The 25,177-nt window shown below is 42.1% G+C and overlaps 1 protein-coding gene across 2 annotated transcripts in view; it reads left to right on the top strand.

Moving 5' to 3' along the window:
• The window catches only part of C16H1orf21 (chromosome 16 C1orf21 homolog), a 242,536-nt gene that overhangs the window by 23,853 nt on the left and 193,506 nt on the right, over positions 1 to 25,177 (top strand). The window lies entirely within an intron of this gene.

Here is a 25,177-nt window from a genome sequence, read left to right as displayed (position 1 = left end):
AGACGCTGCCAAAATGAGAAGCCCCCACTCACCACAACTAGAGGAAACCCAGGTGCAGCAACGAAGACCTGGTGATGCAAAAATAAATAAATAAATGGGAAAAAAGTTTTTTTTTTTTTTTTTAAAGAAAGAATGATTGTGGCTTTGTGCATGTTGAGATGTACGGGTATGACAAAATCTATGTAGGAGAAATTCTTAAAACCCTAATATTGGTCATCAAGCTCCAGAGGTGAAGCTCATCCTCACATCCTGATAAAAATTATACAGTCTCTGTAGGCAGTTATTGAATTTATCTGAACTAAATCTCACAGTGTTAATGATGACCAAGGTAAGGGAGTGAGTCGCTGCTTTGGGTCAGGATAGATGTCCTGTCTGAACATCTTAATGCTGCCAGAGTTGATTTTCTTTTTAGGTTCATAAAAGCATTTGAAATCTGTAGGATGTTTTTGGATTCTTTCTGATTTTGATCAGCTGCAGAGCTTGCCAGTCAATCTCTGAAGGAGCTCTGGTCAGACCTGAGTTACCAAAGGAGTATGTTTCTGAAAAACGCCCAGTAACCCAAGGCATTGAATCTGTAGCCAGGGTTGGCTGTCTCACCAACCACTAGTTTCCAGAGAAGACGGCAGGGAATCTTGGAGAGGGGTGTAGGAAGTGGAGTGAGAGTGTGTCGGGTCTGCCCTGGCTCCCAGCGCCTTGCCAAGAATTCTCTCTGCCCTTGAAGCATGGCCTGTGTGTATGAGTGTACATGTGGTGAGGACAGCTTCACACCTCTTTTTTCATCTATATACTTTGACAGAGAAGTCGAAAGGAAAGAGGAGCCTCAAAGTCAGAGAGGAGTGGCAAGGGAAAGTCACTCTGCCTCACATATGAATATTACCCTGGATAAAAAAAAGTCCCTTTGTGTACATATCCCAGCTGCTTCCTCCTTCTTCTCAGGTAAATCCATTGGTCATTGTGGAGTTGCTTGTGTGGTTATTAATAATAACCTTCCACTTACACAGACACAGGGAAATCTTTGCAGTGGAATACGTGACCTGAGAACTACAGAGTCTGGTTGTATCTCCTCCCACTCCCCAATAACCAAACACTAGACCTAGAACTTAATAGTTGCTCGGTAAATGCATATTGGATTGATTTGATTTTAGACACTGGGAAAGCAGTCCTTGGGCTGTTTTTGGAAGAGGGGGCAAACATCATTCAGTGGAATCCTCAGAGAGTGCTGGTCATGCCTAGGTATTCCAGTGACTGTGACTAAAGCTTGACACATCTGAACCTGAACTGGAGGAGCCCTACAGATGGACAATTTGATTTTAGTAAAACGAAATCAGAAAACCTAACCAAACCATGGATCTGGGAGTAAACGTCCTAATTAAATAGTCTAGTTTTTATTCTCTTACATAAGACCTAAATTCAATCCCTGGATGGGGAAGATCTCCTGGAGAAGGCAGTGTCTACCCACTCCAGTATTCTGGCCTGGAGACTTCCATGGACAGAGGAGCCTGGTGGATCACAGTCCATGGGGTCGCAAAGAGTCGGACATAACTGAGCGACTAACACTTTCAGTTTCACTTATTTAGTATGCTAGATTGACTTGCTTTTTGTTGATATTGTTCTTTGATTAAAATGTGAGAAAACCATTTGTAAGTTTTCTGATTTAGGAAGGAAAAAGGATGTTCTCATTACTAGATTAGATGCATTTGATGAAGATCAATGCTTATTAAACAATGTGCTGGTTGTGGGATTAGCCATATGTGTGATTTTGCACTCCTGTGTTCTTGGAACTTTACTTTTCAACATGGTAAGACATACATTTCTGTGTGTCTTCCTTATTCCCACCCAAACATGGTACCGTGCTGGGCATCGGAAGTACAGCAGTGCACGTGACATTGAGTAAAGTTGTGGGATACATGCATGCATGCTCAGTCCCTCAGTCATGTCCGACTCTTTGCTGCACTATGGACTGCAGCCCGCCAGGTTCCTGCATCCATGCAATGTTTATGGCAAGAATCCTGGAGTGGGTTGCCATTTCCCCCTCCAGAGGACCCTCCCAATCCAGTGACTGAAACCGAGACTCTTGTCTCTCCTACATTGCAGGCGAATTCTTTACCTCTGAGCCACCAGGGAAGCCCAAAGTTGTGGGATACTGGATCACAGATGTGTACAAGTGGTCTTTGTGTATTTAAAGAACATTACCCAGGAATACCCTGGAGAAGAAAATGGCTACCCACTCCAGTATTCTTGCCTGGAGAATTCCATGGACAGAGGAGCCTGTTGAGCTGCAGTCCATGGGGTTGCAAAGAGTCAGACCTGACTGAGCGACTAACACACCCAGGAATACAGAAGGCAAGGCTCCACACTGTTGGCTCCACTACCAGTTAGCAATGTGATCTTGAAAACACGAAGCCTCTTTTGACCTGTTTGCCTTATGACTTATGACTGTATTGGGGTCTAGATGAGTTTCCAAACTTTGGTGCATGTCAGAATCAGCTAGAAAACTTATTTAAATGACAGTTCCTGGGCTTTACCAACAGATGATCTGTTGCAATAGGTCTGGGATGGAGCCCAGAATTTTTTTTTTTTTTGAATGTTCTGTTCTGATGGAAGTGGTCTGTGGGTCATACTGTCAGAAACACCTGGTGTAGGTCAGTGATTTTCAAACCATGGGAGGTGTCCCATTAATGAGTCACGTAATCAATTTACTAAATTTTGAAAAGGCTGTAAAAATGAAATAGAAGAGTAGAGAAATTATCCAAGGTAGCTTCCCTGGTGGCTCAGATGGTAAAGAATCTGCCTGCAATGCAGGAGACCTGGGTTCACTCCCTGGGTGGGGAAGATCCCCTGGAGAAGGGGATGGCAACTCACTCCAGTATTCTTGCCTGGAGAATCCCATGGACAGAGGAGCTTGGCAGGCTACAGTATAGGGGGTCACAAAGAGTCGGACACGACTGATCAACTAACATTTTCACTGAGCAAAGATAAATAAAATTAGAAAGCCATTGTCTACATTTTGAACAGTTTGTTACAGCAGAACCCAATTCCAGGAATCTAGAAAACTATTCAGCCTATTCTCTGCTGATTGATTTGAATGTGCAAATAGATCTGGAATTCATCTCATTTCCTGCAGCACTAAATATTTCAAGAAGATGAATTTATCTGGGTTTTAATATGCACAGTGCCACCTGACCTGCCCTTAGATAGAAGTGCTGATCTCATCCTTGCAGGGGAAACTTCTCAGTATCATAACATTGAGTAAGAAGGTCTTTGCTAAGTCTTGTCCTCATAAAGATAAGAAGAAGCCCTGATCCCTTCCACTTGTTGAAAATGACTTGGATAACATGGAAATTACAGTCCCAGGCCAAAAATAACACCAGAGGCAAACTCACAGCCACAAGATCTTCTTCCTAAAGAGGGGATTATTGAGAAGAGCTGTAGATGGTTCCTCTGGAAAACTGAACATCTCTCTTTGCTAGTATTTTCCGTGTGTGCCTTTTGGATGAAAGTTCTGTTGGATCACTTCAAGTCTAAGATGCTAAGTAAGACCTTTCTTTCATTCATTTGATCACTTATTCCTTGAAGGAATCATAGCCTTTAATTTTTAATTTTTTCCCATCAGTGAATGATTTTAACTGATGAGAATGATAATAGGAAGAGAGTAAAGTTTTGCGAAAATAAGATATTAGATTTGGAGGCAGTTGGCAGAAATCAGTCATTTAATTTATTATAGATACTCATATATGTGTATCCAAATGGGAAACACTGTCTTCAAAGTAACTTTGCTGATTTTGTACCCATTGCAAATATCTTGTCGTGGCTTAAAAACCAGAGTGTCTATAGCCAAACACTATTTGAACTCTCTCTCTCTCTCTCTCTTTTTTTGTATTTGCCTGCAGAGTCTAGTTATGAGCCTGCTAAGAAAACCAGTTTCATTACTTTTATGGTCACACCTCATTTTTATGAAAAACAGTATTACTCAACATGATTGCCTGCCTTACTTGTCAAGCATGGCCCTGAATGTCTGTTGACTGCATCCCGGAATCAAAGACAGCTTCAGAGAAGGACAGTGTACTGTCCCTGAGCTATTGAAATAGGAGTTCAGAAAGAGGAGTTTCAAAAGTACATGAGCAACCCTCTTCACTGTGTTGCTGGAAGGAGCACAAGTTTCTAAAGATGACCGTTCCAAAGGGCTGGTACTCTTAAATATAACATTTCTCAAACATTTGTTTTAAAACAAAACTTAGTTACACTTACTCCATTTTGACTGACAAGTTGCCAACCATGGCCCAAAAAAGACCCAGGAAATGGTTGGAATTTAGGCCGGTTTCACCAGTGACAGAAACCCGAACAGGCTTTGTCTGTGATTCCTCCAAGGAATGAATGCTTGGTGAATAAAAATCACCTTTTTCTTTTGCTGGTGAGTGCTGGTATACTGGCTGATCTATTCTCTAGCTGCATGTTTGTGGCTCAGCTAAAATCATGGTGCCTGAACAGTAAGAGGGAAGGGGGACTGCCTAGGCAAGACAGGGCTTGCTTACAAACTAGGTAGATTACCATCAAAGCCCTTTCCAGTGAACAGAAAAGATGCATAAAATGAATATGGCCTTTGATAGCATAAGAAAAAATAGTCAAAATTCATAGCTGCTTCCATAGCGACAATGCTATTTTTCAAGTATTGTTAGATCTTAAGTACACCCTTTCCCCAAAGACATCCATGTGTCAAGACAGCTCTCAGAGTAGTTATGGAATACTTGTGAAGGTTTTTAATTAAAAATTTTCCCTAGAGATAGCCTGTTTGATTTACATTATTAATAAAGTAAAAATGTCTGCAAATAAGAGGTCTCAAAAATTAAGGCTTTAGGATATCACTGGTATGTGGAATCTAAAAAAATAAATAAAACAAAGCAGTACAAAGTGAACTTACAAAACAGAAATAGAGTCACAGGTGTAGAAAATAAACTTATGGTTACCAGGGGGAAAAGTGGTGGAGGGGTGGGGTGGAAGGGGAGTTGCAAGGGAATGATAAATTGGGAGACTGAGGTTGACATATATACATTACTATCTATAAAACAAATAAGGACCTGCTGTATAGCACAGTACTCTGTAATGACCTAGATGAGACAAGAATCTAAAAAATGTATATGTGTGTGTATATATATATATATATGTATAACTGATACACTTTGCTGTACAGCAGAAACTAACCGACCATTGTAAATCAGCTATACTCCAATAAAAGTTAATTTAAAAAAATAAAACTTATAGGATTGCCATCTTAATTGAAACAGTTTAAGCAGGGATTTTAAATTGGGGATTTTCAACAATTCACTAAAGGGATTCTTGGCATTTATATGTGTGATCTAATTTTAGATATTGAGCTCACAATTTAGAATGATCAAGTAAAAGAGAAACTTCAGTTACCCATGGGATACACTGAAGTTTCAGCAGATGTTTCATGTGAGAGAGGCCATTTCCAACGTCGGCATCTGCTAGATCCTCATTTACCTCTGTCCCTAGCCCTTGACGTTGCCACCTCCCATCTAGGAAGGATGAAAGAAGATATTTTGTTAGGCAATGTCTGAATTTGGGTAGAAGGTCTAATGAGCTGTGTTAGAATAAGGCCAAGTCTGACTGGGGACAAAACATTGTCGTGCTCTGTGTATGGGAGACCTCGGTTGGTCTTTCTCCCCGTCCCTCCCAGAATCTGTAGTTCAGGAGTTGATTAAGGTGGTCACAGTAGCTTTGCTGCTGCTGCTGCTACTGCTGCTAAGTCGCTTCAGTCGTGTCCGACTCTGTGCGATCCCATAGACGGCAGCCCACCAGGCTTCCCTGTCCCGGGATTCTCCAGGCAAGAACACTGGAGTGGGTTGCCATTTCCTTCTCCAATGCATGAAAGGGAAAAGTGAAAGTGAAGTTGCTCAGTTGCATCCGACTCTTAGCAACCCCACGGACAGTAGCTTTGGGCCTCGCCTAACCACACAGCCTATTCTGAGCCATAGCAGTGGGTTTGGACAGTTCCCCCTGGTCTGAAGAGAAGCTGACCCTTCCAGAAACTTTTGCTCACAGACCCTGTCTCCTTTGTGGTGTGGTGGCAACTGAGACTTTGGTCCACCACTGAGATGATTCAGGGAAAACAGCCTCCATTGGAGTTACTGTTTCTCTGCCACTCTCTGGGAACTGCTGGACTTGGCTGTCTGAGTTTGACGTAGGTTTTGCTCTGTTGGGTTTGGGTAATGGCCCTCAGACTTCTCCTACCCACCTCGGAAATGGTGATCAGGAGGTAATTGAACTTAACGAGTGCTTTTCTTCTGTAAATTCATTCATTCTGCAGATACGAGTTTTCTCATTTCGTTTCAAGATCTGCAGGCAGTACCTGGGCTGGGGTGACTTCATGCCAGTTGGTGGAGGATCAGTGAAGGGGCTGGGGTCATCCTGGTTGCACAGCTAGTCTTGAGGGAGACGAGTGGTGAAGTTACTTGGTCACGTCATCTCCCTTTCTTGTTCTGTTATTGCTGGTTTGATTATAACAGTAAGAGAATGATTTCATTCTAATGACTCTGTTTTATTATAAAACTACAGCTCCTTTTATTTTATTGTGTGTGTATGTTTTTTAATAGTCCAAGTTTTCTGTCTATAATTAACTGCACTGTGGATTCTTTCCATAACACTTCCATGGGGGCCTCTTTGTTATCTGGTGCTATCAAAGAGGTGAATCCATTTTAAAAAATATTTATTTATTTTAAAATTTATTTATTATAATTGGAGGATCAATATTGTGTTGGTTTGTGCCATACATCAACCTGAATATGTCCCCTCCCTCTTGAACCTCCCTCTCGCCTCCCACCCCATCCCACCCCTCTAGTTTATCACAGAGCACTGGATTTGAGCTCCCTGCATCATACGATAAATTTCCACTGGCTATCTAATCTTACATATGGTAATGTATACATTTCAGTGCTACTCTCTCAATTCATACCTCCCTCTCCTTCCCACCCAGTGTCCACAAATCTGTTCCCTGTGTCTGTGTCTCCATTGTTACCCTGCAAATAGGTTCATCAGTTCTATCTGTCTAGATTCCATATATATACATTCATATACGATATTTGTCATTCTCCTTCTGACTTACTTTACTCTGTATAATAGGCTCTAGGTTCATCCAACTCATTAGAACTGAGTCAAGAGCAATCCTTTTTATGGCTAAGTAACATTCCATTGTGTATCTGTACCACAACGTCTTTATCCATTCATCTGTCAATGAACATCTTAGTTGCTTCCATGTCCTAGCTATTGTAAATAGTGCTGCAATGAACACTGGAGAAAGGACACTATAAACAAGTTTAAAAGACAACCCTCCGAATGGGGAAAAATAAAATAGCACACAAAACAATTGACAAAGGATTAATCTCCAAAATATACAAATATATGTATTTGTATACAAATATACGTATTTGTATACAAATATACAATCAGTCATTCAGCATAATACCAGAAAAATGAACAACCCAATCAAAAAGTAGGCAGAAGACCTAAACAGACATTTCTCCAAAGAAGACACACAGATGGCTAATAAACATGGAAAGATGCTTAGTGGCGCTCATTATTAGAGAAATGCAAATCAAAACTACAATGAGGTATCACTTCACACTACTGAATGGCTATCATCAAAAAAATCTACAAACCATAAATGTGGGAGAGAGTGTGATGAAAGGACCCCTCTTGCACTGTCGGTGGGAATACAAATTGATAACAACCACCATGGAGAACAGTATGGGGATTCCTTATAAAAACGAGGAACAAAACGACATAAGACCCAACAATCCCCCTACTGGGCATATACCCTGAGGAAACTATAATTGAAAAAGCCAAGTTTTATTTATTTTGTCTGTTCTGGGTCTTTGTTGCCGTGCAGACTTTTCTCTAGTTACGGCAAGTGGGGGCTACTCTCAAGCTGTGGTGTGCAGGCTTCTCACTGCCGTGACTTCTCTTGTGGAGCGCGGGCTCTAGGCACACAGGCTTCAGTAGCTGGGGAGTGTGGGCTTTGCGGTTGCTGCTCGCAGGTTCTAGGGCACAGGCTCAGTACTTGTGGTGTACAGGCTTAGTTGCTCCACAGCATGTGTGATCTTTCTGGACCAGGGATCAAACCCATGTCCTCTGCACTGGCAGGCAGATTCTTTACCACTAAGCCACCAGGGAAGCCCAGGTGAATCCATTTTAAAACGAAGGAAGCAGAATGGAATGTCAGACAGTCCTGGGTCTACAGAAAGGGCAGCACAGGCGCTCACAGCAGTTTGGTCTGGATTGCTTAATCTTTTTGAATCTGAATTTCCTTAGGCACTCTAAGACATAGGGAGGAATGGAATGCCTTACTCATTGGCTTTTGGTGAAGATTAAATGAGCAAATACATGTCAAAAACGGTATCTGGCCTGTGGCAAATTCTCAATACCTGGTACAATTAATCTTAAATCAGTTTCTTGAGTTGATCTCTGTGGGGGAAATAACTGTTTACCAGCTTACCAAGCAGGAAATACTGAATATTCATGGAATCATACGAAGTTAGAGCAAGAAAAGATTTTATTCATTCTGCAATATCTGTTTAAGATCTGCTACATACTAGGCTCATGAGATATATGTCAGTGAACAATACAGATAAATTCCTGCCCTCAATGAGTATTTACTCCAGCTGAGGGAAACAGAAATAAGTAAGAAACACTTTAGTAAGTAAGTCAATTATGTCATTTGTTGGAAAGTGTTGTGCCATCGAGAAAAGGGGGGAAAAATAGAGCTTAAAGGACGTGTGATTTTACATCTAATTGAAAAGAATACGTTTATTCAAATATTTGAATAAATATGTACGGTTAGCCATACAGATATTTGGGGGAAGAGTGTTCCAGGTGGGGGGAGGGGGGACAACCAGTGCAGAGAGACCAGTGTGTCTAGAGGAGGTGAGCAAAGGGAGGAGCAGGAGGTGAGGACACAGGGGCCCGAATATGTAGCTGCCTGGAAGCCATGGTTGTTGCTGTTCTGTCGCTAAGTCCTGTCTGACTCTTTGCAACCCCATGGACAGCAGCATGCCTGGCTTCCCTGTCCTTCACTATTTTCCAGAGTTTGCTCAAACTCATGTCCATTGAGTCAGTGATGCTATCAAACCGTCTCATCCTCTGTCATCCCCTTCTCCTCCTGCCCTCAATCTTTCCCAGCATCAGGGTCTTTTCCAATGAGTCTGTTCTTGGCAGCAGATGGCCCAACGTTTTGGAAATTCAGCTTGAGCACCAGTCCTTTCAATGAGTATTCAGGACTGGTTTCCTTTAGGATGGACTCCTTGCTGTCCAAGGTTTTACTCTGATAGGGAAGGTGAAGGGAGAGTTTTGAGAACAGAACTTACAGGATCTGACTTAGTTTTAATAGGATCACTCTGGCAGATGCTCAGAGAGCAGCAGAGATGAAGAGAGAGCATAGATCTTGGAGATTATCACCTTTAGCCCCTTCATGTTAGAAGAGAATTTGAATTCAGGCTTTCAGTCTAGGTCTGCAGCTGTGCCCATCTCATGGTGTCAGAGATCCCCCAGGTAAGGACTGGGGTATCCACATATCCTATTATTCTTTGAGAGCCAGGATTAAGGTTTTGCAAGAAGGGTTAAAAAAATGCTGATTTCATTTATTTTACTAACAATGTATCTTTGGGGCTAGAAAGCTGAGGAAATTTTTGTAACCTAAAATTACTTTGGGGACACTGGTCCATAGAGCTTTGGGTTGATGGATATTTCAAATAAGAGATGAGATTTCATTAGGGTGGCTGCGACATTTTATTAGATCCAAATGCTCTGGGTCTAGTTAGCTGTGAAGTTAGTTGTCAAGGGGTTGTGGAATCAAAATACTTCAGTGGTGTTAAAAAGGGAAGTTTGTGATAATGTATCGTTTTTACCTAAAGAAAGAAAACCTTGCTAAGGTATCTAATTTTAGACTGTTAGGAGGAAAAAATAACGTAGTTTGGTAGACTTGCCTTCCTGTTAAGCCCTGCTATTTTTAACCTTGGTCAATATTCCATCCCCCCAGTCTTTCTGCTTTGGAGAACCCCAAAATGTCTTATTTTGCATCAAAATGTACTTTTGTCTTCTCTTTTGCTTAATATGAAGTTGTTAAAAAATAAGCTAATGTCTTTTAAAAAAAAACCCAAAAGCAAAAAATAAAATAAAATTTCCCCTTCAGTTCTAATAAGCCCATGATTTTTTTAAATAAGGAAAACTGTAATAAATAAAGATTAATCAGTGCTCAGAGGCCAAGTTAATTCTTTGAAGGAGGGCTGATTATCTAATTTTGGATCTTCTTGATCTTTCTACTTCTTTTCTGTCATTTATACATTGTGACCACAAATCTGCCTGCCCCTTCTATAATTAGATTGAAAGAAGGAAAGAAATGGAATTTATATTTGTCCATTTCATCCATTAATACAGTTTCACCATTTTGGGTGCATTTTCCCTCTGACTGGCTATTACATTTTAGCTTGATTGCATTCTTGCGGTGTTTGATCAAAAGTTGGCCATGAGAAAAACAAAATTCCTTCAGTCTTTAAAATAAAGCAACAGTTGACATAGGCTGTCATTAGGAAATTTTTATTATGCTTCTGATAATTTTTAATATAAAATTCCTTGCCGGTTTTTTTCCACCCCAGCTTACAAGGAAGCCAGGAAAGTAAATACGACAATTTCAGATAAACGTGTATTGGAGAGGATAAAAGTTTCTTTAGTTTCAAGTTTTCCTTGTCCATTTTTTAACTATTTAGATGGAGTGGCAGTTTTAAATAATAAATCAGAATTTGCCTCCCCCATCAGTGAGATATTCACGATAAGTTCGGATGAGTAGGCAATATTGTTTACAGTGGAGCTGTCTGCAGTTTGAGAATGGTTTCTAAATTCAGCTCTGGAATGGTAATTAGTATAACAAAATCTCTGAACTTGAGCTGATGAGCATTATCTGTGGGGCTTTAGAAATTATCTGCTCCATGAGTGTGAGGCATTCTGGAGGCCTGGAAGGTGTGTCTATTCATATGCATGCATGTGTGTGCATACTTGTATGGGTGAAAGTGTGTAACTGTCACCTGCATACCCAAGACTAACCCTGACCAGAGAGGTATCAACCCAGTACAGGGGGAGGAGATCAGAGGCACGTTCATGGAAGAAGTCGAATAGGATGGCTTCGTTGGCTGATGGGTAGGATCTCAGGGGGTCAGGATTGCTGGAGAAGGAATATCAGGCAGAGGAAAGAATGAGCAGAAGTGCAACAGTAAGGTGTGTGGAATATTGGTCGTTCCCATAGCTGATCATACCCTCCTTGCTCTTATCAGTGGCCTTTCAAAGCCCAGCTCAAGCATCACCATGTCTTAGGTATGTTCTGAAGGAAGGCTCTTGTGGATGGATGTGGGTACTGGAATCAGGCATTTACTTGCAATGCTCTAGGTCAAGTTACTTAATAATAAATGAGATTTATGTAACACTGTATACCAGGCAGCATTTTTAGTGCCTTGCATAGGTTTAGTCTTTAAAAATGACAGCATCCCTTCAAGGTAGGAACTACTATTATTCTCGTTTTACAGATGGGGAAATTAAGGGGCAAAAAGTGTGAGTAACTTGCTCAAGGGCTCACGTCTAGAAGAAGAGCAAAACTTGGACATAAGAAAATACTGTCTGAACCACCAATTGCACTGTAACCTTGATCAGCCTAATTTGTAACCTTGATCACAGCTTATTTGTAAAGCCTTGTGATTGGATTTCAGCACACTTCTTTAGCATGCAGTGGGCACTTGCTAATTGGAAATCATTGCTATAATTAATAGTTCCTGTCTCCTCAATTTGACTGATACCTACCTTTCTTATGGACTTCCCATGTGGCTCAGTGGTAAAGAACCCACCTGCCAATGCAGGAGACATAAGAGACATGGGTTCAGTCCCTGGGTTGGGAAGATCCTCTGGAGAAGGGCATGGCAACTCACTCCGGTATTCTTGCCTGGAGAATCCCATGGACAGAGGAGCCTGGCAGGCTACAGTCCATAGGGTCACAAAGAGTTCGACACGACTGACTTGGCTTGCACACGTGTACCTCCTTATAGCCTGCTTGCACTGCACGGTCATTGTTGATTTGTCTGTTTCACACAGTGAACTGTAAGCTTCTTGAGGGTGGGATCTCCGTGTACAGGACCTGTCCCTCAATGGCTCCATAAATGCTTGCTGAATGAGTGAATGGACAGCATGTTTGGACTGTCAAGGATGGTCTTGCTGCCCAGAAAGCAGCACTGTAGAGCAGTTCCTATCCAGGACTTTACAGTATGCAGTACAAGATTTGAATCCAGCCCCCACCATCTACTTGACTTTGTGTCTTGTGCAAATTATTTATCTTCCCTTCAGTCTTCATTTCCCTCATTATTTAATGGAGACCACGGAGTTGTTATAAAGATCCAAGCAGATAGTACCTATCAGGAATTTAACAGAATGCCTGGTTTCAGATAAATAAGAAGTAATTCCTATTTCATTACTATTGACTAACTGCTGAAAGGCAGGTGCTCTGCTATTCATTGGAAGCACAGAGGTAAAGATTCCTCCCCCATGCAAGGGCTTCACAGCTTCACAAAAGAGAAGAACTTTCACCAAATGCATTATAATGGGGTGTAATAATACACAGCAGTGGCACGGTTCAGATAAAATATGGGGGAAAGGAGAAGAGTGGTCATTTGCTTGATGCTGGATATATCCAGGTTGGATTTTGAAAAATGAATAAAAGTCCTTAAGGCAAAGCCAAATAGGGCCCTCAGACATCAGGTTTGTGGACTTAATTGAATAGGCAATGGGGAGCTAGTAAATTTTTTGAGTAGGAAGGTGACATCAAAAGAACTGTCCTTTAGGAAGAGTATTCTGACAAAATTATATAGGATGAGTTAGTGGGAAGAAAATGAGGAAGTAAATATCACATAGACTTTTAGTGGAACCTCCTACACGGGACAGAAATCCATTCTGTAGCACCCCTTACAGATGTCCATCTAGCTGTCTATGTCTGAACATACCCAGCAAAGGGAGGTTCACTACCTCTTAAGGCAGCTCTTTCTTTCCTCTTTTATCCCCTTCTTCCTTCCTCTCCTTCCATGCATTCATCCACTTATCCACCCAGTATTCACCTACCCTTCCATCTATCTGTCCACCCATCCACCCACCCAGCTACCCACCCATCTACTCTTCCATGGACCCATCCATCCATCTCTCCATCATTTCTTCAGTGTTTCCTTTGTGCCACTTCCTGGACTTAAGAATACAAGGCGAATACAGTATTGTCCTGCCCTTGCGGATCTCAGAATCTTGAATGATCACATATCCATTATTGAATAATTTTTGTTGTTGGAAAATTCCTTTTTCCTTAGCTTAAGCCAAAATCTGCTTTCCTTTGAGCGTCTCTCCTGCTGGGCCTACTTTTCTCCTTGTTTCTTCTAAATCACTTTCAGTGTACTCTTCTTTTATGTGACTGCTTTTATTATTTTAAAAACTGTATTGTGGAGCTTCTGAATTCTGTCTTCCTTTGGAAAATCTACTTCCTTTAAAAGGTTCTCATTAGGCAGGATTCATAATATTTAAAGACTTTTGGAGATGAATGATACTTTAGAAGTCAATTAGAATTTATATCTTAACCCTCATCACTTTACAAGTGGAAGCTAAACTACAGGTAAGTTGTGCCTTGCCTAAGATCACAGAGCGAGGCAATGACAAAACTGGGAAGACTCAGACTTCAGGTGTCCATACTCATGAAACTACTGCCTTCTCAAACCTTGTCTCCTAATAACCCTTCCCAAACATTTTATAAATTTTCCCTGTCTCTCACAAAATGTGGAACCACAAGTTGAGTGTGGTATCTAGAATAACAGTGTTCTGACCTTGGGAGAGAGCTATAACAAGAGTTAATAAAGCCCAGCATTAACAGAGTGTGCCAGGCTTTGTGCCAGCCTCAAAACCTGCGTTTTCCCATTCAATTTCCCAGCAGTCCTTCCAGGATGAGTTTACTGCCGCAGTTGGAAGATGGGGAAACTGCACTTGAGAGGGAAGTAATTTCCAGTCCATGGCCATGCAGCTAGTAAGTGGACGTGCTGGAAATGAAACTGAGGTCTTTCTGACTTCGTGGTCATGGAAGGGCCATTATGGACCATAGTTTCTTAATTACATGTTCATCTGTTTTTAACTTTTTATTTTGTATTGGGGTATAGCCAATTAACAATGTTGTGATAGTTTCAGGTGAACAGTGAAGGGACTCTGCCATACTATAAATATGTGCATTCTCCCCAAGCTCCCCTCTAATCCAGGCTGCCACATGACATTGAGTAGAGTTCCCTGTGCTATACAGTAGGTCCTTGTTGGCTATCCATTTTAAGTATAGCAGGGTATACATATCCATCCCAAACTCCCTAACTATCCCTTCTCCCCATCCTTCCCACCAGCAACCTTACCTTCATTCTCTAAGTCTGTGAGTCTCTTTCTGTTTTGTAAGTTCATCAGTATCGTTTCTTTTTCGATTCTACATATGGGGAATGTCATACAATATTTCTCCTTCTCTGTCTTTGACTTACTTCATTCAACATAACAATCACTATGCCCATCTGTGTTGCTGCTGATGGCATTGTTAATTCATTCTTTTAAATGGCTGAGTAATACTCCATTGTATATATGTACCACATCTTCTTTACCCATTCCTTTGTCCATGGACATTTAGGTTGCTTCCGTGTCTTGGCTATTGTAAACAGTGCTGCAATGAACATTCAGGTTTGTGTATCTTTTGGGGTCATATTTTTCTCCAAATATATACCCAGAAGTGGGATTGCAGGGTCATATGGTAGCTCTATCTTTAGTTTTTTAAGGACCCTCCATACTATTGTCCATAGTGGCTGTACCAATTTTCCTTCCCACCAACAGTGTAGGAGTCCCTTCTCTCCACATCCTCTCCAGCATTTCTTTGTGGATTTTTTGATGGGAGCTATTCTGGCTGATGCAAGGTGATACCTCATTGCAATTTTGATTTGTATTTCTCCAATAGCAGTGTTGAACAACTTTGCATGTGCCCCTTGGCCGTCTGTATGCCTTTTAACTAAGTCTGTATCTTAAAGAAGCACTGGCTGAAGCATAGTATTTGTGAGCACGTGTTGAACTTATGGTCATCTCGCATTTCTAAAATTAAAAAAAAAATGTATCTTAGTCTTTACTTTTTTCTACTAAGTGTTGCGCCATTGTTTTCATCTGGTCTCATTGAGTGGAACAAGGCTCATGCATGCATCCTGGACACTTACTGTGACTGCTGGCTCCATCCCATGTGATTGGGTCACATGTTCTCAGATGTCAATCCCGGTCAGTCCTATTGACCTCACTGTGGATGTGAGATTAAATTGGACAATATGTGAGGAAGGGCATTGTAAAGGGGCAAATTAATGCTAATCCTGATCTTTTAAAATATGGATTGGGGCCTGCCTTGCCCCCGAGCTCTAGCCAGCTTGCTCCTCTCTGTTCTAACCTTACTCAGGTTTTTCCACCTCCCAGGAATACCTCTTCCCTGCCCTCCTCCACCCCTCCAAATAGGACCGGGTTGTCCAAGTTTAGATCCTGGCTCAGTGTGACCTCTGGCAAGATACTTCGCCTCCTCTAAGTCTCAGTTCCCTAGTCTGTAAGAGGAGGATGGTAATAGATCCCACCCACTTCAGTGGGTGTTGTGAGGTGTCAGTACCCCCACTGAACACAGTAATTTACAAGTGATGAGCATGCCTTAAAAGCTGTTTTTAGTATTTGTGACTCTTTTTGTGCTTTAGTCATTAGAATTTCCCCCAACAAACTTACATTGAATTCTCTAGCTGTCCCATATGGTATATCACTGTAGAAGATTGTATGAAATCCTACAAATTTGCTGCATGAAGCAGCATTTAAAATCAGGGCTTTAATGCAATGAGTAGTGTTGAGAAGGAAGAGGATAGGAGGTTAAAAGGGACCAGGAGAAATGATTCTTTTTCTAAATGCTGTGGGAGATGAGCGACCAGGTAAGTTACATTCGAATAGCTTCAGATGGAGGGAGGAGGGAACATGGACAGGGCTGGTCGTACTTCCTGAAGTGAAATGAAGTGTTAGTCGCTCAGTTGTGTCTGACTCTTTGCGACCCTATGGACTATATTTCTTTGGGCTGCTCTGTCCATGGAATTCTCCAGGTAAGAATTCTGGAGTGGGTAGCTATTCCCTTCTACAGGAGATCTTTCCGACCCATAGATCATACCCAGGTCTCCTGAATTGCAGGCAGATTCTTTACCATCTGAGCCACCAGGGAAGGCTGGTCATACTTCTTGGTGTATGATAATTAACAAAATGTACCCTTATCTTCGCAAAGAGTTGGTCATGACTGAGCAACTAACACAACACCCTTATCTTATGGAGCTTCCCAGGTTCCCAGGTGGCGCTAGTGGTAAACAACCTGCCTGCCAGTGCAGGTGGATGTAAGAGACGTGGGTTCGATCCCTGTGTTGGGAAGATCCCCTGGAGGAGGGCATGGCAACCCACTCCAGTATTCTTGCTTGGAGAATCCCATGGACAAAGAAGCCTGGTGGGCTGCAGTTCATCGGGTTGCAAAGAGTCGAACACAACTGAAGTGACTTAGCACTCATGCATGTACCCTAATCTTATATTCAACCTAATTTATATTTAACCATGTGAGCATTGAGCTGCATTTTTTTGTTGACTTAAAGTAATATTTTGTAGACACTTAGGCAAACATTTGCCAATTTGGTAGTTCTCATTTCTTTTTGTATTCTGTTCATTTCCCACCGCCCCCCCACCCCCCCACCCCACCACACACACTCAGTTTGCAGTTATTTCTGTAGGTCAGTGAGACCTATGAGCTACTACCCATGCCTGTGATGGGTAAGGAGAACCTAGAGAAGGCAAGCAACTGGGGCTGAGCCGACAGTGGGCTGAGATCAGGTTGCCTTCTTGAAAACCCACAGGCAAGGAGTGTGGAGATCTTCGCATCACTATTGGGGGACCAGATGCACAAAAGGAAGGGGGACCTGGGGCAGGAGCTGTGACGATCCTGCCTTCTCCCATCCCCCTGCCCTCAGGTCTCCCTGCCTTTAGTTTTTCCCTCTCTCTCTCTCCCCAGCCAACACACATTTGGTATCAGTGACTTAAGACTATACACACCATCACTCATTCATTCATCAAACATTCATTGAGTGCCCACCAAATGCCAAACTCGGGTTACACAGATGAATTTAATACCCATTCTGTCGTCAGGGAGCTCACAGTCCAGTTCTCCTTTGCTTATATCACCACTTGTGAAAAGGGCCCTGAACAAGTTGCTAACACTGAGAAAATAAATGAATTCTGGGACTGGAGGGGCCCTGGACTCTTCTCGGCTCTTCTGTGGTTAAATGTGGTGCCTGCATCACTCTTCTCACTCCCACGTTGGTAATTGGTTGTAGGAAAGTTCTTTGCGCTGAGGATGACATAATTTTTTTTCTTAAAAAAAAATAAAAAGAAGGAATCTGTGCAAGTCTCCAATTCTAAAATTCTGTGATTGTATGATTCCAACTTAAATTAGGAAAGCAGGCAGACAGTTTCTGAACGTGTTGCCATGGACACTGTGGGTGTTGGGTTGAGGTGTCTGCTTAGTCATATTTAGCGCCATCTGGCATCAAAGAGTTTCTGGATTTTGGTCTGAGGGCAACTCAAGGTACCTAGAGGGATTTGCTATTCTTCCAATATTCATTTGAAATGTCCTAGCGACTTAGCAGACCACCTGCCAGATAGAATACAATACAGTATATTAAAAATATGAATGATGTTTTTAGTGTAAGTACATCATGTGGAATGGGATGCACTTATACTAAAAAAATGATCTATTGTTTATCTGGAATGCATATTTAACTGGTGATTTTTTTGGGGGGTGCTGCTAAATCTGGCAGCATCCACCTTTAATCTGTGATCTTGGGAACCTTTTGGTACAGGTAATACTGCACAAAAGTGTCTATCAGAAAATAAGAAAGTTTCCAGTCAATCAAGTCTGCCTCCTGTTCCACTGAATGTTCTGCACTCTGAGTTCCTCTTCATATTTTACTGTTTGCTGAACTTTGATTAATGTTTCTCTTTCCTGCCCAGCTAATGAAGTGACGAACAACCATTTTATTAAAATCCTTAAAGTGTCCATAAATGTAATTTATATTTCAATTAGCAGTCAGTTACTTATGTTTTGAAAAACAGGCTTCTTTTGACTAAAAAATATTTGGTGAAGTTTGAATGTATGGTAATTTATGAGTACTTTGTGTCTTTCATTTTCCTATCTGATAAAATAGCTCTGGAATTTACATGAGGTCAGGACCTGTTAACTCCAGCACATGGCAGCAGCTCTCCCCAAATACCAGATTTTTCTACAGTTCATCTTCGGTTCTCATTAGCCTTGGAGTATTTATAACTATACCCATTCATCATTCTTTCTTTTGAGAGCTGGTGCATCTGCAAGGAAGAAGGGAAAATACAGCCCTACATTCTTGCAAAATTTATAGGCTTTTGGTGAGTTAAGATATTTGGTGAAGATAAACGGAGAACATGAGAGTTTTGCAAAATCTTTAAGATTATTAGGAACTCTTTTGCATTGCTTTTACTGGTTTTCATGAAGGAAAATAGAGTATGGAATAATGAACTTGCTGGTTTTCATGATTGTATTTGATATCAAAAGACAAGTCTCAGAATATTTTTTTATACCTTAATTAAGTCATGGAATTTTGGCACTAGAGCTCAGGATCAATGGTATCCAAGTCAGACCCAAGAGGCACATGCTTTCGTTTGCTCGAGTCTGTAGAGTGAGGAACCATATGTAATGGTCTATTTCTGAACTGTCTCCAGACACAGTGGGTGAACTTTTTCCACAGCCCTGGATTCACCCTTCCTCTGGCCATTCCTTAGGCAGGTAGCTGTCTGCCGCAGCCAAAGACAGCAGTGCCTGGCCACTTCCTCTTGGCCTCTAGAGGAATGGCAGCCCTTCTGGTTGCGGGGGGAGGTGGGATGGGGTGGGAGGTGTGTGCACGGTAATCCTCTTTGCCCTGGATCTTCCCTAGACGTTAGTCACTTCAGTTGTGTCTGACTCTTTGTGACCCCATGGACTGTAGCCTGCCAGGCTCCTCTGTCCATGGAATTCTCCAGGCAAGAATACTGGAGTGGGTAGCTAGTCCCTTCTCCAGGGGATCTTCCCAACCCAGGGAGTGATGCAAGCAGATTCTCTGCCATCTGAGCCACTAGGGAAGCCCCTACTCTGGTCCAAAACCATAGTCAAGGAAAACCCTTTTCCCCCTGCTCAGGTGCCAAGAGTAGTGCTCATTGCTTTCTAGTGGGCTGGCAGAGAGAAAGTAGGTATGCAGAAGGCTTTCTTTTCCAGTTCTGTCTTTGCAAGGGACTGAGAAAGGACTGATTTAAAACATATAGTGCATACGTGGTGTCCCTTGTCTTTGTAAAGTGCAGATCTGAACGTACTGCTTGCCTACAGAGATGCTCCCAGTGACTCTCATTACCTATGGGAAGAATTCAAAAAATCTAAGGATAGCAGTGTGGTGGGAACCAAAACCCAGCAGGGCTACAAGGGGTAAAAAATAGGATGTGAATGATCCAACAGAAAGGGAGGTGCTGATGATGCAGGAAAAAAGAGAACGATGCAGGAGAGACAGCGTTGGTAGATGAGAAGGGGTGGGGAGGTTGGCCTTAGCAGAAGGAATACTGTTGGCATTGTAACCAGCTGGAAGGCAGAGTATGTGGAATAGATACAGCTAAGTTGGTGGAGTTATTGTAAAGGTAGGGTAATTCTTTCATCATGGCATCTCTTTTCTTTATTATGTAGGTGATAACTATCAGTTGAGAGTAAAGGTTGAATCTGAGATGGGAAGAAATGGGAGTGGTCAGCGTGAAGATTTGGAAGGTGCACACACATGGGGAGTGTAGCAGAGTGTGTGGCAAAGTTGACTGCCCAGTAAAAATACTCAGCATAAAGAGAAGCCATCACTTGTGTGGTCTGAGGCAGAGTGGCTTCGAACCCAGTCCTGCCCACCCCCTAGGAGCCCATGACTTAGCAACGGGCTTCGGTGAAGGTTGAAAAATCAACCTGACCTGTGCCATCCTGCTCCGTTGCCCTGTTGACTCGTTGTTAACCACTTTTTGCCTCTGCCTCCCCTCTGCCTTCCTGGGCCTTGTCCCGCTCCCTTATCCCTCTAGCTGTCTCTCTCCCTTGGATGTTTATTGATCATTCAACAGTGGCAGGCACTGGTCTGTGTGCTGGGAATGCAGCTGTGACAAGGCAGATGAGGATCCTGGAACATCTGTTCTAAGAAGGGGCAGCAGCTGTAATCAAGGAAAAAGAAACTGCCCACAAGATACCAAGTTCTGTGAAGTCAAGAAACTGAGGCAGTGAGGTTGAGTGACTTGGGTGTGGAAGGAGAAGGAATCTCAGAAGGTCCCTCCCACGACAGAACCTCTGAGTTGAGACCCGAAGGGTAGGAAAAAGCCGGCCGTGGGGCATCTGTCGTTTGTAGGGAAGAGGAGACGAGATGAAAGAGCAGACCTTCAGCATGGGCTGAAGAAATCCTCTGGCTGTTTTTGTTCAGGCAATATTAAAATGTTTCAAGACTTCCCTGGTGGTCTAGTGGCTAAGAATCTGCCTGCCAGTACAGGAGACACGGGTTCAATCTCTGGTCCTGGAAGATACCACATGCCTCAGAGCACCTGAACCCGGGAACCACAACTATTGAAGCCCACGATCCTAGAGCCCAGACTCTGCAACAAGAGAAGCCACCAGAATGAGAAGCCCACGCATCACAACTAACGAGTAGCCCCTGCTCACCACTAGAGACAGCCTGAGACAGCAATGAAGACCCAGCACAGCCAGAAATAAAAAAATAAATAAGTGAAATTAAAAAAAAAAAAACTTTAAAAAATGTGTCGGTCTCATCCTGGAAGGAATCTCTGTCTTCTCCCTCCTCTCTTTCCCTCCCTCTGCTACATTTCAACAACTGTTCATTTCAGGAAGCAAAATCACCCTGGTAGCACAAAAAGGGGTTTGGTCTTTGGATCAAGCCCACTCCGTGCTGAACTCAGAAAGTGGACCGGTGACACACAACCAAGGCTCTTGTTTCAGTAACAGAAACCAACAACAACAGTAAGGAGCTACTTTCTCAAGTAAGAAGTAGCACCCAAACTTTCTCCTGGCTCTTGTTTTCCCTCCTCTCTTAACTTAGTATGTTGGTTCCTATCATGCCTGAGGATCTTTTTCATTTTTTCCTCCTGGTGTCACACCCCAAATGTAAAGACAGACAACGGCTGTGGGTGAAGGTGGGTTGGAGGGCTGGAAGTATCAGATTGTGTGCTTGTTGGGTGGAGCCCAGAGGAACTTAGGTTTAATTTGCAGCCATAATACCATTTTATGGGTTTTTCACAGTAGAGGGGAGGAAGAAACAAGCTAAGAAGGCTAAAAGAGATCACATTCGTAGGTGCTCTCAAAAATAGGCTCTATTCCTCATTGCTGATGCGTGTCACATAGAACTTAGCTTTAATTCCAAACTCTGGGTTACCCTGGGAGTCCTGAGCAGGTTCCATCCTTAGAAAAATTTCGTTAATCAATTATATTTCACCTTCATGGAGTTGAGAACCAGAAGGGATCTCGGGACTTGTCTAGGTCACCCAGAGAAGTCCCTCGGTTCTCCTTGGCAGTGCTTTGTCTGGATGACTTGGTGTGGGCAGAGCAGACCAGCCCCTCTTGCTGGCAGCCCCTCTATTACCATAGTGCACTTCTCATCCTTTGCTCGCTTCACAGGACCTGTAGAAAATGATCACTTTGGCTAGGCACATTGGGGTTCATAGACAAGCTTGCTCAAGACTAGCAATGGCAGGGGAGCTTGGGTTGGCGTGGATGCACAGAGCAGGGGGTTTGTATCTTGGCGCATGAGGAATCCATTGGTAGTCTCTGGTTGGGAAGCACTCCTGATAGACTATACTCCTTTATGTGGGCCCCTCGAGAGTAGGTAGGCTGTGTTTGGTTGTTCTTGAATACTTTAGGCCCTTAAAAAGTTCTTTACACCTGGGAGAGAGCCTAGGGAATATGGTTGCTTTCAATGCAACAAAGATGTCTTCAGAGAAATATTCAACAACTACAGAGAATTCTTGCTAAGCTTCATTGGTAAGTTACATCTTTGGGCTGCCTGGAGTTGCACTGCTCAGGTTGGAGTTCTCATTGGCTGTTCCATCCTAAGCAGATTGCTTCATCTCTCGAGGGCATTTCCTCATCTTGGCCATGAGGATAAAACTATTTGGTATGTGACAGAGTCCAGATCCTACCCCAGAGCTATCTGACTTCAAAAGTCTTTTTCTACGTCACTCCATTGAAAATCTCTGTGTGGAAGCCTTTTATTAACACAAACACATTTATAAGACACTGGAAAAGTCAGAGGTTGCATTTTTTAGAGAAAAGGTTTAGTGATTTAGTTAAAATAGATGTTAGCCAATAATGCCTAGATTTTTAAAGTGTTCGCGATTCATCATATCAGTACACTATTGGGCTTAAGAGGTACAAAGGTGATCAAAATAAAGATAGTATGAACAAGTAGAAGTGAGCCTGATGATTTCTTAAGGTTTATGTGGTTGTTAACTTAGCAGAAATTCAAATGAAGTATATTAGCATGTATGTGTGGAATGTAGAAAAATGGTATAGATGATCTTATTTGCAGAGCAGAAATAGAAATACAGACGTAAAGAACAAATATATGGATATCAAGGAAAGAGGGGGTAGGATGGATTGGAAGGTTGGAGTTGACACATATGCACTATTGGTGCTGCGTGCATGCTAAGTCACTTCAGTGGTATCCAGCTCTTTGCAACCCCATGGACTATAACCTGCCCGGCTCCTCTGTCCATGGGATTCTCCAGGCAAGAATACTGCAGTGGTTTGCCATGCCTTCCTCCGGGGGATTTTCCTGACCCAGGGATCAAACCAGGGATCTCTTGCGTCTCCTGCATTGGCAGGCGGGTTTTTTTTTTATCACTAGTGCCACCTGGGAAGGTATAAAATAGATGACTGAGAACATTCTGTATAGAACAGGGACCTCTAGTTAATGCTGGGTGGTGACCCGAATGGGAAGCATGTCCAAAAGGAAGAGGATATATGTGTGTGTATGGCTGCTTCATTTTGCTACGCAGTAGAAACTAACATATAACTAACACTATATGTTTCTACTTTTACATATAGAAACTATATGTAAAGCATTTACAACAACACATATAGTTGTAAAGCAACTATATGCCAATAAAAATTAATTAAAAAATGAATTCAGCTTGGTTACAGGTCAGTTTATCTAAAGAAACCACTACCCCTCCCAAATAATGTTAAACTTGTTTTTTACTTCTAATTGGGGCTGAGTCTCATAAGAATGAGGGTCTACTATGTTGGATTTTAAAATGATTGTTGGGAGAGGAAGTGATAACTAATTTCTCTGCAGTGGATATTGTTTGCCTTGGTAGAAATTAACATAATTGAGACTTGCCTTAAGATGATTAGCACCCAGAAACTATGTCAATTTCATTATTTTCTTTTTTTAAGTATTAGAGAAAACTGTCCGAATATTTGCCTTGAGGAAATCTGATAGATTCAAAAAGCTTCTTTGAAAGAAGTTTACTAAGAAGTTGAACAAACATATTCTAATATAATTAGTTTGGGAAAACATTTCTGACCCTTTAAAGGCTATCCCATGAATGACAAATATCTATATATGAAGGAGAGAGGAGTGCTTTATAAAGTTTGTGAAGTATACATCCCTTATAAGTATGTATTAAGTTATGTATTAAACATTTATGTTAAAAAAAATTACCTTCCCCAATTAAAGGAACCTGTCTGAGAGGCCAGCCAAATTCTACATTTTCCAAGAAAATCAAGTCCTAGAAATGTTGCATTTCCTTTTGAATGTTGATGGCAGAGATACATCAGAGATACCAGGGGGAAACCTTACCAAGTTCTCCCTATAATTTGAACTGAAGGGTCCTATTTGATGTTTTTTTTGTTGTTGTTATTTTTGGACCCAACACCCTGGGTAAACTGAAATTCCACCTACTCCTTTTGGAGAGGCGTCAGGGGAGATGTACCTCCTTAAAATTCTAAGCCTTCTAATAGAAGAAAGCTTCCTCTTTCGGTTGGTGGAAATTTCCATTCCCAGGATACATATTCATTTTTACCTCAATGCAGCTTCCTCTTGGTTTTGTGATTGAGTTATTTTTAGTGAGTTGCTATGCTTCTCCTCATTCCCTGCTTAACTATGCTGCATCTTTTACTTCTCTTTCTCCATTAATTAATTCCCACAGTGCTTTTCTTAAATTCTTCCTTCATACACTGAGGAATATTTTAATTTTTTTATGCATGTGTGCTTAAAAAAAAAAAGTCATGTCCAACTCTGCGACCCCATGGACTGTAGCCTGCCAGGCTCCTCTGTCCATGGGATTATCCAGGCAAGAATACTGGAGTGTGTTTCCTTGCCCTCCTCCAGAGGATCTTCCTGACCTAGGGATCGAACCCACGTCTCTTATGTCTCCTGCATTGGTGGGAGGTTCTTATCCCACTAGCGCCACCTGGAGATATATCTGGTTTGTTTAGAAATCAGGTTTCAGACCTCCCCAAAATCAGATGTTTGATTCCAGGCTTCTATTTCTGTGTCTTATGACACAATTTTAATTAGTTCATTAGTTTCTTAGATTTTTGTTCTTACCAGCTCTGAAAGACGCGAAAGACCCAATTCCAAAAGAAGAGGGCAGTAGCAGTGTTCTGTGCCGATTATGTGTCAGTGCTGTACACATTTATGATGAGTGATGTCATCCCCATTTTATAGATGAGTAGACAGAGCCAGTCATGTTAACCACCCCGCTTATACTGCCTGGTAATACTGTTTCGGCTTCCCAGGTGGCTCAGCGGTAAAGAATCCACCTGTGATGCAGGAAACACCAGAGATGCAGGTTTGATCCCTGGGTCCAGAAGCTCCCCTGGAGAAGGAAATGGCAATCCACTCCAGTATTCTTGCTGGAAAAATCCCATGGACAGAGGAGCCTGGTAGGCTGCAGTTCATAGGGCAGCAAAGATTCGGACATGACTGAGCATACGTGAGCAACA

This window comes from Bos grunniens, chromosome 16, assembly GCF_055505025.1.
Source record: "Bos grunniens cultivar Pamir isolate PY7600 chromosome 16, Bosgru_T2T1.0, whole genome shotgun sequence".
Lineage (NCBI taxonomy): Eukaryota > Metazoa > Chordata > Mammalia > Artiodactyla > Bovidae > Bos > Bos grunniens.
This window is presented reverse-complemented; position numbering and strand designations above follow the sequence as displayed.